Here is a 17,255-nt window from a genome sequence, read left to right on the forward strand (position 1 = left end):
GTTACTTTGTTATGGCAGCCCTAGCAAAGTAATGCAGGGGATAATTAGTGCTGACTTCAAAAATTGTTTGGTGGAATAAATGCTGTTGGGCTGCTGCTTAACTGTGAAGTGGAATGTGTGTGTTAGTTACCGTGTATGTGCATACTAAGTTGCTTCAGTCATGTCAGACCCTGGGAGCCTATGGACTGTAGCCTGCCAGGCTCCTCTGCTCATGGGATTCTCTAGGCATGAATACTGGCGTGGGCTGACATGCCCTTCTCCAGAGGATCTTCCCTACCCAGCGATCGAACCCATGTGTCTTGTGTCTTTTGCATTGGCAAGCAGGTTCTTTACCACAGGGCACCTGGGAAGCCCTGTGAGTTACTGCTGTGGCCACTAAAACTTGCTTTTCTATCTGTAGCACACAGTCTGTCTCCCTGTCTCATCTCACTCTTCAACGTTGCCCTTAATGAACAGCATGAATCCCAAAGAAACACCATGAATTCCAAAGACAGGTGATTTAAATCAAAGTAATTTAGTTATTTTTCCCATTGTATTTTTGTGTTCATTTATTGATTTACTAACTTATATTTTAAATAAGAAGCCTGAAATGTCCCTTTCCTTGTTGAGAAGTCAAATCCAATGTATTAATAAATTCCTAGATGTAACTGTATCCCTAGGTCTGGTGAGCCGTCTCTGAACTGCATCTGTTCTTATCTACTCCCCGCTTGTCATCCATACTAAGACAGAAATATGAAAAAGAGGACAGATTGATGTTTTCAGGGATAATCCTCTGATAGCCTTTTTCTCTTTTGCAGAAGGACCATTTTTCTTGCTAGCTATCTTTAATAAAAGCCTTCATTTTATTCAATAGACTGTGTTAATATTACCCTGAGAATAGTTAGTATTTATATAGCAGTTTCCCTAGAAGCTCAAAGCACTATATAAATATTGTCTCATTAAAAACTCATCTATCCCCATGAATTAAGTTAGTAGCTGCTGCTATTTCCCTGATGTGCAGTTGGAGAAACAGAGGGTGAATGACTTTTACAAATTCAGAAAAACTGGGAAGGAAATGCAGAAAAGCAGCACCTTCTCAGATCTGGTGATAACACCTCCTCCAGACAGCTCCCCAGATTTTTACAAACTGAAAGGCATTCAGCACAAGGCCACAGTTTATCTATGCTTTGATGAGTGATTATAACATTGTAAACATCAGGATCCTTGCTTTTCTTTGGGGACTGAGGCTGGTGTCTTAGCTGGTGATGGCTAAACAGCACTTTAACTAGTAGGACTTAACTGTTCTGGCTTATTTTTCCTTTTCCCTTTTTTTTGGTTGGTGGGCTTGCCATGGGTCACTGCTGGCTTATTCATATCACTTTGGATATTCTCTGATTTTTTTCAGTAATCTTTTCATAGCAGTAACTACAACAAGGTCCTAAAAGGTTTTGTTCTGGTCCAGTCAGCAAATCTCCTAATTCAAGGGTATAATTCTATATCTATTTTTCATTCTTTTAATGTGTTCATCTTCCTTTGTCTTTATTTCCACCTCTGCAAATCGAAAGGCATGGGTTAGTTCAGTTCAGTCGCTCTGTCATGTCCAACTCTTTGTGACCCCATGAATTGCAGCACGCCAGGCCTCCGTGTCCATCACCAACTCCCGGAGCTCACTCAGACTCACGTCCATCGAATCGGTGATGCCATCCAGCCATCTCATTCTCTGTCGTCCCCTTCTCCTCCTGCCCCCAATCCCTCCCAGCATCAGAGTCTTTTCCAGTGAGTCAACTCTTCGCATGAGGCGGCCAAAGTACTGGAGTTTCAGCTTTAGCATCATTCCTTCCAATGAACACCCAGGGCTGATCTCCTTTAGAATGGACTGGTTGGATCTCCTTGCAGTCCAAGGGACTCTCAAGAGTCTTCTCAGTTACATGGCTGCAAAAACTAATAATAAGCTTATCAAGTTCATTGCTAATACATATTACTTAATAAAATCTACATAATTAACAATACAGATACTAGGATGGCTATACAATCAAGCAAGTGAAGACAGAGACCAAACATGAAGGGACTGCTAGCGTTAAGGATGCTTCTTCCCCAGAAATGAACTGGTTAATGGAAATTGTAGCAGAAATGGTATGCAAAAATAGTCCCAAGTCTGAGAAGGAAGCCAGAGGGGAACCAAGGCACTGCAGGTGGATTTCCTGCTTCTGGGTCAGGGCTGAATTGAAATTGTGACTGCAAGACTGACAGGTCTTTATTATAATATTCATCTCTCTCTAAAATATGGTGAACAGCTTCCCTACTGACTCAGATAATGCCTATTGCTGAACATCTGCAGCTAGAGAAAGGACTATTACTTTTGGCTGAAAGCCTTCTGATAGAGGATACTTTATTAGAAGCGAAGTAGCAGCCTTCACCTGCAGTGAAATGGAGATATGCCATGGATTTTTAATTCAGCATTTTCATGGCACAGCATATTCAAGCATACCTTGCTTAATTGCTTCTTGAAAGGTTTTGAGATTTGTCCCATGAAAGACAGTATGTCTGAGGTTTTGTTCTTTACAATGTAAAAATAACTCCTCCTTTTGTCTTTCCTTACAAATTAAGAAAGGCTAGTTTTTTTATGCTATTATCAGATTCAGGATTATAAAAAGCATCACTTTCTTTCAGAAAAAAAAATTTAAACACGATTACTAATTCCCTATATCGATGACTGAGAAAACAAAGAACAGAACAAGAGGATTTTATCTTCTAGCAAGTATTACTGCACTTTCTTAAGAGACACATGCTATAAAAGAGTATGTTGAGAGTTTGCAAAGAATATATACATTTAAATTAAGCAAATGCCAGGTTTTCGCATGACAGTGAAATTACATCTGCAACTAGCTTTTATTTTTTATTTTTTAAATTTTTTAACTTTACAATATTGTATTGGTTTTGCCATATATCAACTTGAATCCGCCACAGGTATACACCTGTTCCCATCCTGAACCCTCCTCCCTCCTCCCTCCCCATACCATCCCTCTGGGTCATCCCAGTGCACCAGCCCCAAGCATCCAGTATCATGCATCGAACCTGGACTGGCGACTCGTTTCATATATGATGTTATACATATTTCAATGCCATTGAGACAGCAAAAGAGACACTGATGTATAGAACAGTCTTTTGGACTCTGTGGGAGAGGGAGAGGGTGGGATGATTTGGGAGAATGGCATTGTAACTAGCTTTTAAAAAACATGAGCCAGAAACTGTATACTATTACAATTCTAAGAAAATTTTCACAGGAAAAAATAAATACTATTCATAGATTTCAAAATCCATTCTATAGGTTTTATGTTAACAGCATGATTATAGATATTTTCTGAGGTTAAAGTATTTTAAAGTCCTACATATTCTTTGTTGCACTATTCTCTGGTCCTCACTCACTATGTTCAAAGATACTATTTCCTGAGAGGCAACAACATCTCTTCCCATAAATGATCTTTTTTTCTTTTTTGGCATGAGAAATTGGTACTTTTGTACTGGTGGCAGAAGTAAGGGAGTGACCGACTTGAGAAAAATCCAGAGGCGAGTTCTGGATTTTTACTAGTAACATTTGTCAATGTTACTAGCCATTTGAAAGTGAAAGTGAAGTGAAAGTGAAAGTCGCTCAGTTGTGTCTGACTCTTTGCACCCACATGGACTATACGGTCCATGGAATTCTCCAGGCCAGAACACTGAAGTGGGGAGCCTTTCCCTTCTCCAGGGGATCTTCCCAACCCAGGGGTGGAACCCAGGTCTCCCCCATTGCAGGCGAATTCTTTACCAGCTGAGCCACAAGTGAAGGCCATTAGCCACTTGAGGGATCAACAGAAACGGTAAAGTGGGTGGAGCACTTTGATTGGCCCAGCCACAGTGTATGCTCACCCGTGTTCAGCCTTATCCAGCGAGGGTCAGCCAGGCAAATGTGCCAGGCGAGAGGGGCAAGAGAGTCAGGGCTCGGGAGTCTTAGGAACCTGAGTAATCACCCCTTACTCTCACAGCCACACTGGCCTTTCTCAGCATTAGAACATTCCTATAACCTGATAGCTCATCAGTTAAAGCGTCTGTCTCCATGTGGGAGACATGGGTTTGATCCCTGGGTCAGGAGGATCCCCTGGAGAAGGAAATGGCAAGCCACTCCAGTATTCTTGCCTGAAGAATCCCATGGACAGAGAAACCTGGTAGGCTACAGTTGCAGAGTCGGACATGACTGAGTGACTTCACTTCATCCATTATTGTCCTTTACATATGCTAGATGTGTTCTAAACACTTTATAGCTTTTTAAATTTAATGATGAGAATGGGTCCTTATTTATTTTCACTCACCCTACATACATACACCTATAAACACATATTTACATAAGTATTATATCAGATCACATCAGTAGCTCAGTCGTGTCTGACTCTTTGCGACCCCATGAATTGCAGCACGCCAGGCCTCCCTGTCCATCACCAACTCCCGGAGTTCACTGAGACTCACATCCATCGAGTCAGTGATGCCCTCCAGCCACCTCATCCTCTGTCATCCCCTTCTCCTCTTGCCCCCAATCCCTCCCAGCATCAGAGTCTTTTCCAATGAGTCAACTTTTCACATGAGGTGGCCAAAGTACTGCAGTTTCAGCTTTAGCATCATTCCTTCCAAAGAAATCCCAGGGCTGATCTCCTTCAGAATGGACTGGTTGGATCTCCTTGCAGTCCAAGGGACTCTGAAGAGTCTTCTCCAACACCACAGTACAAAAGCATCAATTCTTCGGCGCTCAGCCTTCTTCACAGTCCAACTCTCACATCCATACATGACCAATGGAAAAACCATAGCCTTGACTAGATGGACCTTTGTTGGCAAAGTAATACCTCTGCTTTTGAATATGCTATCTAGGTTGGTCATAACTTTCCTTCCAAGGAGTAAGCGTCTTTTAATTTCATGGCTGCAGTCACCATCTGTAGTGATTTTGGAGCCCAGAAAAATAAAGTCTGACACAGTTTCCACTGTTTCCCCATCTATTTCCTATGAAGTGATGGGACCGGATGCCATGATCTTTGTTTTCTGAATGTTGAACTTTAAGCCAACTTTTTCACTCTCCACTTTCACTTTCATCAAGAGGCTTGTTAGTTCCTCTTCACTTTCTGCCATAAGGGTGGTGTCATCTGCATATCTGAGGTTATTGATATTTCTCCTGGCAATCTTGATTCCAGCTTGTGTTTCTTCCAGTCCAGCGTTTCTCATGATGTACTCTGCATATAAATTAAATAAGCAGGGTGACAATATACAGCCTTGGCATACTCCTTTTCTTATTTGGATCCAGTCTATATACATATTAGCTTTTGATTTTAATTAAAATAATATATGTATGTATATATGTATTTATTACTGTCTGGGTATATATTCTCTTATGATTTTTTTTTTTTAAATCAAGCACATTTATATCCCATCTCCTTTGACAGCCCTTTGTGAAACCCCACAGTGGTGGCTCCTTCAAGGCCACTGACGGAGGGACTCCCCAGACCACGTCCATTTATAGTTATGTTAGAATTTTGTACTTGTCACCTGGCTGTATTCTAAACTATTTGAAGCTGGGGATAATTTTTGACACATTTTGGTGTGCCAGGTAGCTCACACAGACCTGGCCCAGAGTATATGCTCATTTGTTTGCTAAGGAGTTAGAATATAACCAGAGCTTTGCAGAACGAGTGGAATTGTTGTTGGCAGAGTTCAAGGGAATTATTTATTTCCTAGATTATAATTTATATTTTGCTCTGTCAAAGCAAAATCTCTTCTCAAGACCAAAAGTATAATCACAGCTGAGAATATAAATATGGCTAGAAACTGGAAAATGAGATTATATAGATAATTAGACATTCATTCAGAGAGTAAACAGCTGCACTGGCTTGCACCCATGCAATCGGCTTTATTCATCTTTATGTATAATTTAAACTAACTTATATGCTTTCATAAAAATGTTACTTACTTCCTTTACTTGTAACTATAAAAAGTTTATCCCACTAATTCATGTAATCATAAATGACTCATAGATCAATTGAACAGAAGGAGCTTTGAATATCCTCCATTTTGCAAATGAGGAAACTGAAAGCCAGCTATTTTAAATGGTTGGGCCAAAGTCACACATTAGATTGCCAGCAGAGTCAGGACTCTGACTCAGAATATATATTTTATTTGATAAAGAATCAGGCCTAGCAAAGGGCTTCCCTTTTGGCTCAGCTAGTAAAGAATCTGCCAGCAATGCGGGAGACCTGGGTTTGATACCTGGGCTGGGAAGATCCCCTGGAGAAGGGAAAGGCTACCCACTCCAGTATTCTGGCCTGGAGAATTCCATGGACTGTATAGTCCAGGGGGTTGCAAAGAGTCGGACACGACTGAGTGACTTTCACTTTCAGGCCTACCAGTTAACCTTACTCTGGATGACAACTCAATGAATATTTATTGGGTGAATAAATTATTCTTATTAGGCACTTCTTAATCAGAACAGAAAAGTGAAAGTGAAGTCGCTCAGTCGTGTCCGACTCTTTGCGACCCCATGGACTGTCGCCTACCAGGCTCTTCCGTCCATGGGATTTTCCAGGCAAGAGTACTGGTGTGGGCTGACAACTCCTTCTCCAGAGGATCTTCCCAACCCAGGGATCAAACTTGGGTCTCCTGCATTGTAGGCAGATGCTTTACCGTTTGAGCCACCAGGGAAGTTCAAGAACAGAACAGAAGCTAGCCTAAATAACTGGCATGGCCACAGTGGGTGCATATGGACTAAATGTCAGCTCTGAGAGCCATGACACTAACCACTGTGTGAATCAAGTAGGCACATGCTTAGGGCTTAGGGTTCATTTAATTCAACCCCTTCTTTTTCTAGATGTGTCCCACACCATGCATTTAAATCAAGAAGTGGAAATCAGGTTGTCAGTTCTTGGTAGCCAGTGCTTTCTGCTACATCATATCTAAATGTGTGGAGAGAAATGAAGTGGGGTTATAGTAGACAGAATAATCTGGTTGATAGTAACCAAATGGCTAAATAATGAGACAGAGCAAGTTTTTCTTACAGGTACAGGAACTAAAAGGGTAACCTAAACCATGGGCAGGGAAAGAGTGAAGATGAAACAATAAGAAAGGAAGAAATCAAGAAGTTATAGAGATCATGGAAGTCTGTAATGAAAATGCACCACTTAAAATTATAGATCATACAATCCTTAAAACATCTCCAGAATGGGTTGCTTGGTGCTCAAACTAGGACAAACAGAAGGAAAGAAATTGTAATAGTCAATATTGTGTTTTCAGCCCATGTCTTCAATCGTATTTTTTGGTTTCAACATCCAAATACCTCTGTAGAATCCCAAATCCTGATGTCTGGAGTAGCAGAGTCCTTGGCAGTGAAATAAAAGACATCCTGTAAAGAAAATTATGCTACTCTTTGAATCTGGTACCTCTAAGCTTTTAAATGTTACCCCACAAAGAGAACCTGAATGACGGTCGAACACACCTACCCAATTATGAAGCTGAGTGGTCCTGCTAGGGAGTCAGTTTTATTCTCATTTATCATAGCACAAAGTCAGTAAGTTATATGTGACAATTAATACACCTGGAAATAATGCTGTAGGATTTTCTTTGAATATTTGTAGATTTCTCAACATTACAACTGAAACAGAAAAAATTACCAGAGTTAGAATTGTTTTTCTTTTGCCAGCAGAAATAGTGGATCGTAAAAGTATGACAATTATTCATTGCTTTTCAAAGGAAGGCTTTCTTTTTTAGTTTTCATGTTTGTTTTGAGCCTTGTGTATACATTAACCCCAGGGTTTAAAATACTTAGGAATATATCTACCTAACGAAACAAAAATATAGATAGAAAACTATAAAACACTGGTGAAAGAAATCAAAGAGGACACTAATAGATGGAGAAATATACCATGTTCATGGATTGGAAGAATCAATATAGTGAAAATGAGTATACTACCCAAAGCAATTTATGAATAGCCAAAGCGATCTTGAGAAAGAAGAATGGAACGGGAGGAATCAACTTACCTGACTTCAGGATCTACTACAAAGCCACAGTTATCAAGACAGTATGGTACTGGCACAAAGACAGAAATATTGATCAATGGAATAAAATAGAAAGCCAATATACAATGGATTAAAACAAGTTGTAAAAGAATGAAACTGGACCACTTTCTAACACCATACACAAAAATAAACTCAAAATGGATTAAAGATCTAAACGTAAGACCAGAAACTATAAAACTCCTAGAGGAGAAAGGCAAAACACTCTCCCTTCTGCACATCAAAGGAAACTATTAGCAAGGTGAAAAGACAGCCTTCAGAATGAAATAACAAGCAACTCCTTGGGCAAAGAACTAAATAGACATTTCTCCAAAAGACATACAGATGGCTAACAAACACATGAAAAGATGCTCAACATCACTCATTATCAGAGAAATGGCAAAACCACTACCTCACTGTGGTACTATACACAATAGATTACTCAGCCATTAAAAAGAATCATTGGAATCAGTTCTAATGAGGTGGATGAAACAGTATTATACAGAGTGAAGTAAGCCAGAAGGAAAAACATAAATACAGTATACTACGCATATATATGGAATAGAAAGATGGTAAAACCCGGTGTACGAGACAGCAAAGAGACGCTGGTATAGAACAGTCTTATGGACTCTTGGGAGATATCATGTAGGAAACGAGTTGCCAGTCCAGGTTCGATGCATGATGCTGATGCTTGCCTGTGGCGGTTGATATTTGGCAAAACTAATACAATTATGTAAATTTTAATATAAAGGAAAGTTATTTATTTATTATGAGGCTGTAGGGCTGTGGGGGGTGCCCTCCATTTGAATGAAATGGTCTTCAAAGGACAGACATGTCAATAGCCCCCAATCTTTTTTTTTTTTAATGAATGAAGGTAAACCAATCAAATTAAGATATGTTTGGCTACTTTCCCAATGTCTCCCCTTTCTCTCTAGAGCTGCTCAGTCACTCACCCCTGCAGTAAGAATTTAGCTGAGTACGTGTGATGAGTGAAAAATTTGGTAATGCACCCCAGAGCAAAACCCAAATGCCTTTTTAGTCACTGTTTAAACTATGTTACTACTCCCTCAGTTTATATAAATAATGACTTAAGTTACATTTTCAAATGTTTTAATATTATACTAAATAAATACAGTTATATAATATACATCTGAAAATCCTCTGATTCCCTGAGAAAGAAAAGCTGCTCCTGATACAGCTCTTACCCTTTTTAATCTTGCACATTATTAGGCATTCTGAGTGTATTTGCCAGTGCGTTTGTGTGAGTTGTAAATCATATGAATGTGTATACCCATTGACCACCCAGGACAAAATAATGTTATTGATCATCCACACTTTCACACCTAGGCAATTATCCCTGAAATGATCAGACCTTCTGAAATCTGAGCCATATGCCACCAACTCATAAATCAAAGCTAGAGCTCAGTGAAAGCTTGAGTGGCTCTGTCCACTGAGACTGGCTGTGAGGTTCCTTTTGCCCCATTACTTCTTAGTAACCCTGGGGAGGAATGCCTTTCCTGTGAATCCTCTCATTGGCTTGGTATCCCAGGCAGCCCAGCTATGATTTGACATTCATTCTGTCAGTGGAAGGCTGTGTGATTCAGACAAAGGAGAAGCTGACAGCCTCACTTTGGAGTGTGTATGAATATTTAAAACTTATGTTAACATTGTACATGACTGGTAAATAGTGATTTGCTATGCCTAGACTGAATGGATTTTGCACTTATTTTTGTCTTTGTCTTTTGAATGTCTAAATAAAGAAAAAAAAAAAGAGTCCTTTAACCTCATAAGCATGTCATTTTCACTCTAAAACCATCTGTACCTTGCTTCATTCAGTCAACTGACAAAAACATATAATTTATACTAAAAAAGGATTGCATGTGAATTCTTAATTTCTAATTTTATATTGTAGTTTCTAGGTGCATGAGTTGGAGTTATAATTACCAAATATTCTATTTCCTAATTGTAGGATCTTTTATCTAATTTACCCATACTGGATCTTTCTTTCCTCAGTTCTATAATAAAGGCTTGGGTTAAAACAGAGGGCATGTGTTATTTGACCAGTGCCTCTTTATCTAGGCAGAACTTAAAAACTTATAATAATTAATTTTTCAATGTTTAAAGAACAGATGATGTTTTTCCTAATAATAATTCATGGTTTTGGGGTCTTAAAAAAAAAAAATTACGAGATCTAGGGACCAAGACCCTGGGTCCAACCAACATCTGAAGGCAATAAACTGCTGAACGCTTAGATGGTGCTGTGGTGCTCCAGTGTGCCACTGTTCTTGTGATTCCTCTAACGCTGCGGCTTAATAACAGCTGCTGTTTAGGCAGCCCTTGCAGTAGCATGTTTTCCTACAGCTGCCCTGCTTTGCTCATTTATATTCCCTGTCTTGTGAGCATGTGTTTGCAACCTCTGGAGCCTAAACTCTAAAAGTCCTGTGATTTATTTCTTGAGAAGGGTCAGGAATCATTTAGCTTTACAGCAAGACATTTTGTTAAGGCCTAAGCTGTTTGTTTCTTTTTTTTTTTCTAATTTTATTTTATTTTTAAACTTTACATTGTAAGCTGTTTTTTAAATTACTAAAAGGCATGTTATGTTTGGTGATTTTTGCAGTAACCATATATGACGGAGGCTGATATTCTGCTGCATGGGCTGGAGTCTGCCCAGGTCCTAGACCCTACCTGTAGTTTCTTGCTCCATGGATTTCAAAATAGCTGCTAAACACACCAAACCAGCAAGAACGCTCTCGCTCTAGTTTGCTCAATGATGTCTTAGAGCATTTAACCTAATCATGGGAAAACATGTATCACCTTTGCATTATCTATTGATTAAAAGCAGGTCTCAGGATCTACTTGCTCTCAAGGGGATGATGCATTAGGAGATGGGAATCACTGAAGTCACACTAGGATATTTCTGCCACATATGAGGAAATATTTTTTACTTCAGTAAACATTTATTCAGCATTTACCACATATAGCCTTCACTCACTAAATGCAAAATAAAACTATAGTGATAAGTACTTTGAAAAATACAAAGTTGAAAAAGATAAAGCTCCTGCTTTCTAGAAAATTACATTTAATGTGAAAGTCAAATCAATACATTTATAATTCTATTTAGGTCTTCTCTGGATGGCTCAATCTGTAAAGAATCCACCTGTAATGGAGGAGACTGCCTGCAATGCAGGAGACCTGGATTCAATTCCTGGGTCAGGAAGATCCCCTCAAGAAGGAAATAAGCAACCCACTTTAATATTCTCACCTGGGATATCCCATGGATAGAGGAAATGTGCAGGCTATACTCCATGGGGTCATAAGAGTCAGACATGACTTAGTGACTAAACCACAACCATATAATTCTACTTATACCCTAAAAAACACTTAAAATGTGTTCATAATGTGCCTCTGAGAGTCTCTTGGATTAAAATACGTTCATTTTGACTGTAGTTTTTTTTTTTTTTTTGGCATTTTCTTTTTTTTTTTAAATTTTACTTTATTTTTAAACTTTACATAATTGTATTAGTTTTGACAAATATCAAAATAAATCCACCACAGGCATACATGTGTTCCCCATCCTAAACCCTCCTCCCTCCTCCCTCCCCACACCATCCCTCTGGGTCGTCCCAGTGCACCAGCCCCAAGCATCCAGTATCGTGCAGCGAACCTGGACTGGCATCTCGTTTCATACATGATATTTTACATGTTTCAATGCCATTCTCCCAAAACTTCCCACCCTCTCCCTCTCCCACAGAGTCCATAAGACTGTTCTATACATTTTGATGCTTTTGAACTGTGGTGTTGGATAAGACTCTTGAGAGTCTCTTGAACTGCAAGAAGATCCAGCCAGTCCATCCTAAAGGAGATCAGTTCTGAATATACATTGGAAGGACTGATGCTGAAGCTGAAACTCTAATACTTTGGCCATCTGATGTGAAGAACTGACTCATTTGAAAAGACTCCTTTTTTTATTATTATTATTATTTTTTTTTACTTTACAATATTGTATTGGTTTTGCCATACATCAACATGCATCCGCCACGGGTGTACATGTGTTCCCCATCCTGAACCCCCCTCCCACCTCCCTCCCCATACCATCCCTCTGGGTCGTCCTAGTGCACCAGCCCCAAGCTTCCTGTATCCTGCATCGAACCTGGACTGGTGATTCGTTTCTTATATGATATTATATATGTTTTAATGCCATTCTCCCAAATCATCCCCCTCCTCCTACAGAGTCCAAAAGACTGTTCTATACATCTGTGTCTCTTTTGCTGTCTCGCATACAGGGTTGTCGTTACTATCTTTCTAAATTCCATATATGCGCGTTAGTTTACTGTATTGGTGAAAAGACTCCTATGCTGGGAAAGATTGAAGGCGGGAGGAGAAGGGGATGACAGATGAGATGGTTGGATGGCATCACCAACTCAATGGACATGAGTTTGAGTAATCTCCGGGAGTTGGTGATGGACAGGGAGGCCTGGCGTGCTGCAGTCCTTGGGGGTAGCAAAGAGTCATACACAACTGAGCAACTGAACTGAACTGACTGAGACTGTATTTATTTCTGATAGTGGACTAAAAGTTTCAACAAAGTGTTCAAATATATTTGGTTCTTTTGCTTAGCTCTCAGTTTACCAGCGAAATGAATTTGATGATTGTTGTAGAACAAAGACAAAGATAATGCCTTTCATTCTCTACTTCACTTAAGTATAAGTATGATATAAAATCAAAAAGAAAACAATCAATGCCAGGCACAGAATAGGTTATCAACATCTTATGGACAGAGGAGCCTGAGGGGCTATAGTCCATGAGGTTGCAAAGAGTTGGGCACCACTGAGCAGCTAACACATCATAGGTTATTAAAATCTTTGTTTATTTTCTCCTTCAGGAACAGGAAGACCATTAATGGAGAAAACATGTTGAAGATTCTTCATAGTTATTTGTGAATGCTTTAGTATCACACTGAGTTTTTCACGGTGGATTGTCTATAGAAAATGTATTATACCATGTATCAAAAATGGGATGTCTTGCTTCCTTATTTTAGCACACCTCTGCCTAACACATCTTATCCTTGTTCTCATCCCCGACACCTTAAGGAGAAAAAGAAATCACATTCCAAGTGCTAGCACAAATTTCTACAAAGCAGATTGCAGACAAAGACTTTAATTGCAACAGCTCTAAAAGATGCAAACACGTGAAGCACACAGGACCGTCCACAGTCTCTGCTTAAAGTGATTGATAGCAAAACCTCATCGGGCGCTAATGAGACCTGTGATCCCTGCAGAGACAGCGTGTGCTCCCTAATTAGGAGGGAAAAGTGCTCTTCACTGCTCCATTATGACATTTTTAGCAGGGAAAAAAATGGAACATTGTTCATATTACACTCAAAATTATCTACTTAAATGTGTCCTGTAGATTCCTCTGGCAGAGACAAATTTCTGTATTCTCCAGATTCCCGTCAATATATATGCATGTATAAATAGCAAATTAAGGAAAGTCTTATCTATGGATGATCCACTGTTTCCTTATTTGCTGCAAATAAAGCCATATCATTTGCTCATTTTTTCCCCTATTTCTTAGAGAGCAAAATATGGCCTTGTTTGTCTTTTTTATTCAGATTTTGTAGAGTAGACATTCCAATTTAAATGATTTGCTTAAATCAACTTTCAACCTAAATTCTTACCAGTCTGTTCTCTTTGGATTTGAGGGTGCTGCTCATTTTTCTCTGAGTCTTGAAGTTAGAAAAGAAAAATACTCAATTTGGCATTTTTTTTTCCTCATTCAGCGATGATCTGCAGAATATTTAGACTTGGTGATGAAATGGATTTTGTCCTTATTTTACAGAGAAAAACAAGACTTAGGATGTTGAGAGTCCTGCCCAGTGCCTCCTGGTGATTAGTACTCTGGATGAATAAAAAGAAGCTTGAATATAAATGTGTTGATTATGACAATGAAGGAATCAGGAGTTTTTCTTTTCTTGCATCAGATATTCCATTTGCACACACATGTGGATAGAGTAGATGAGTATTATAGATTCATATCTTGCTTTTACAGCTGGAGAAGGCTGTATGTAAATAGGACTGCGTATGTGCAGTCTATTCCCAATTGTCTAGGAGCTGACTGAATTTTCTGTGTTTAGGCTTCTCCTCTAGTCATTTCATCAGATATAGGACTCTATCAGGCAACTGCTTCATCTGCAAATACCTCTTCATTTACAATCCCCTGCTAATCTCTGTTGGACATACACAGTGAAATAATGAGGTGTCAGTTGTCTGCTCCAAAATTACCTCCTGAATATTTTTGCCTCTGTTGGGCACCGGTGTCAAACGTATTAGTGTGTCAGACGGTGTTTTAAGTGAAAATTTCAAGAATACGAAAAAAAAGAGGTTTTTGTGCTGAGAGTCATTTTCTTCATACCAAAAGCAGGTCGGTTTCTTGCCTGATTCATTCCCATCATGCTACAGCATCAAGGCGTTTAATGTGTGTTATAAAAAGGAACGTATAGGAATTAGGGAGAGACAACTGAAAGGAAGCATTAGTGAACTTTGTGTGTAAGTGAATGGATGAGCCAGCAGCTTAGAATAGGAAAAGTGTCACGTTGGGTTAGCCTGAGTTACTCTCCAAAGTGAAAGTGCACCCAGGGCATTTCTTTCCACGGGAGATTCGCTTCTGACTGTAATGTCATAAATTGTGCTTCTACAACCCTGCAGTTTATAATCAAGTGCATGAAGCTGAATTTCTTAGTCCTTACTATATGTGACTTATGGGGTAAAATACATAATATTTTACCAGTAACATATAATATTTATATATTCTGAGTAATATATAATATAGTATATTTGTATATTCTGAGTAATACATGATATTTGCTCATATGAAGTTTATGGCCCAGTGAGGTTTATTTTCAAAAGAGTGAACCAATAAACTTACAATCAAGAGAAACCTGTAAAAGGTGCTAATTGAGCACTAAGTGTGGAATTGTTAGACAAAAAGACCTGTTTTTTGGAAGTCCATTAAGCTGAGGTCTTAGTCTGGCAACAACAACAAAAAAAGGATGTGACATATCAGAGAGCCAGTAGATCAACACAGTAATTATTGTAACTGTCTTGGGTTGGGTTTCTAAGAAGCAGAGCCTGGGCAGGCTGATTTATTGAGAGTGCCCTTGGAAGAAACCTGGAAGGTAGATGAGGGAAGCAGGAAGGGTCAGGGGAAGAAGCCAGGTAAACATGTGGTCTTCCTGCAGAGACCTCTGGGGCATGATTGACACCACTGAGTTATCATGCTTTGGGGTGGGTCAGACTTGTGTATCCCATACCAGTCAAAATTGGCTGCAGGATATAGCATTTCTTGGTGAGTTGGCTCCTGTCCCCTGAAGGCAGTTTTCTGGAGAGGCATAGCTGTGAGCTATTTGCAGCTCACCGTGACAGCCACTCGGGAATGGATGGATGCATGGACCTGGTACAACAATGACTAAGGTTGCACGCTTAATGTTTAAGGGCCCAGCACTCTGACAGATGTTTTACATATATAAATTGTATTAATTATATGAGGGAGTTAGCAATATTTCTCCATTTGAAATTACATAAAACTAAAGCACAAACTAAGTGAACAGATCAAGATGACACATCAGAGAAGTGGCAGAGCCACGATTTGGACACATTCAGTCTAATTTGCTTTTTAAAAATAGACAAGTAAACAACAAAATTGGCCGTGATTTATTTCTCATTTCTCCATAGAAAAAAAATTGTCTAGGTGGTGATTAAATTGCCACTAGTCTATGGAAACTGAAATTTGTACCTTTTAGGAAAACATTTTCCCATATCTCAGTTGCAGTAGCAGCTCCTACGTGTCAACTCCTTTCCCATTTTGGGGATGGGGACGACCACATTGTTCACCCTTCCTGATGTCTGCTTCTCTCTCCAGGCTGGCCGTGCTTCCCCTCACTCCCAGTGTTCCGTGTTTGTTTTGTGAGTGCACCACGCTCCCTTCTGCCACAGGATCTTTGCACACGCCGGTCCCTCTAGCTGAAATGTGATTCATGCTAACACCTCCTCACCCTCAACTATGTACTTAGTTACCTCTTCATGATCCTCCTGATCTTATTGATCAGACTTCATTCATTCCATTTCCTATCTTGTTGTCTAGGCCAGGGGTTTTTGTTATAGATTCTCATTTAACTACATCTTTCTCCTTCAGAGGACTTTCCCAGTGGCTCAGGTGGTAAAGAATCTGCCTACAATGAGAGAAACCTGGGTTCAGTCCCTGGGTGGGGCTCATCCCCTGGAGAAGGGAGTGCTACCCACTTCAGTATTCTTGCCTGGAGAATTCCATGGATGGAGGACCCTAGTGAGCTACGTCCATGGTGTTGCAAAGAGTTGGACATGATTGAGTGGCTAGCAATCTCTCCTTCAGAGCTCCTATCTCATTTCGTGTTTATGTATACTTTGGTGGGATTGTTTAATTAATGCCTGTCTCCTCTTCTGCAGGATTCCCAGGTGACTCAGTGGTAAAGAATCTGCCTGCCAGTGCAGGAGATGTAAGAGACACAGGTTTGATACCTGGGTTGGGAAGATCCCCTGGAAGAGGAAATGGCTATCCAGAATACTTTTTTGGGAAAATTGCATGGACAGAGGAGCCTGGCGGTTATAGTCTGTGGAGTCACAAATAGTAGGACATGACTGAATGACCAAGCAAGCACACACACTGCTCTTTTGGACTGTAAATTCCGTGATGACTGGAGTTGTGTTTGCTTCACCCACTACTGTACCCAGTACAGTGCTGATATATTGTTGATATTCAATAGGTGCATACATGCTCAGTTGCTTAGTTGTGTCCAACTCTGTGACCCCGTGGCTCCTCTGTCCATGGAATTTTTCAGGCAAGAATACTGGAGTGGGTTGCCATTTTCTTCTCTAGGGGATCGTCTTGACCCAGGGATAGAACCTGTATCTCCTGGATTGGCAAGTGGATTCTTTACCACTGAGCCACCTGAGAAGTCCATTCAATAGATACTTATTAATAAATGAATAAACTAGGAAAAGAATGCCAACTGTCTGGTCCTCTGTTTCTTCCTACAGAGAAGAGGCAGGCTTGCCTCTCTGATTCAGTTGCATTTGTGTTCTGAATTTTGGTTCACTTCAAGGACCCATGTCTATCCAGCAGACATGTCTTGCTCCAGGTTTGGAGTCCTTTGAACTGATCCAGCTAGTGCCAAGTAAGTT

The sequence above is a fragment of the Bos javanicus genome, chromosome 7 (assembly GCF_032452875.1).
Source record: "Bos javanicus breed banteng chromosome 7, ARS-OSU_banteng_1.0, whole genome shotgun sequence".
NCBI lineage: Eukaryota > Metazoa > Chordata > Mammalia > Artiodactyla > Bovidae > Bos > Bos javanicus.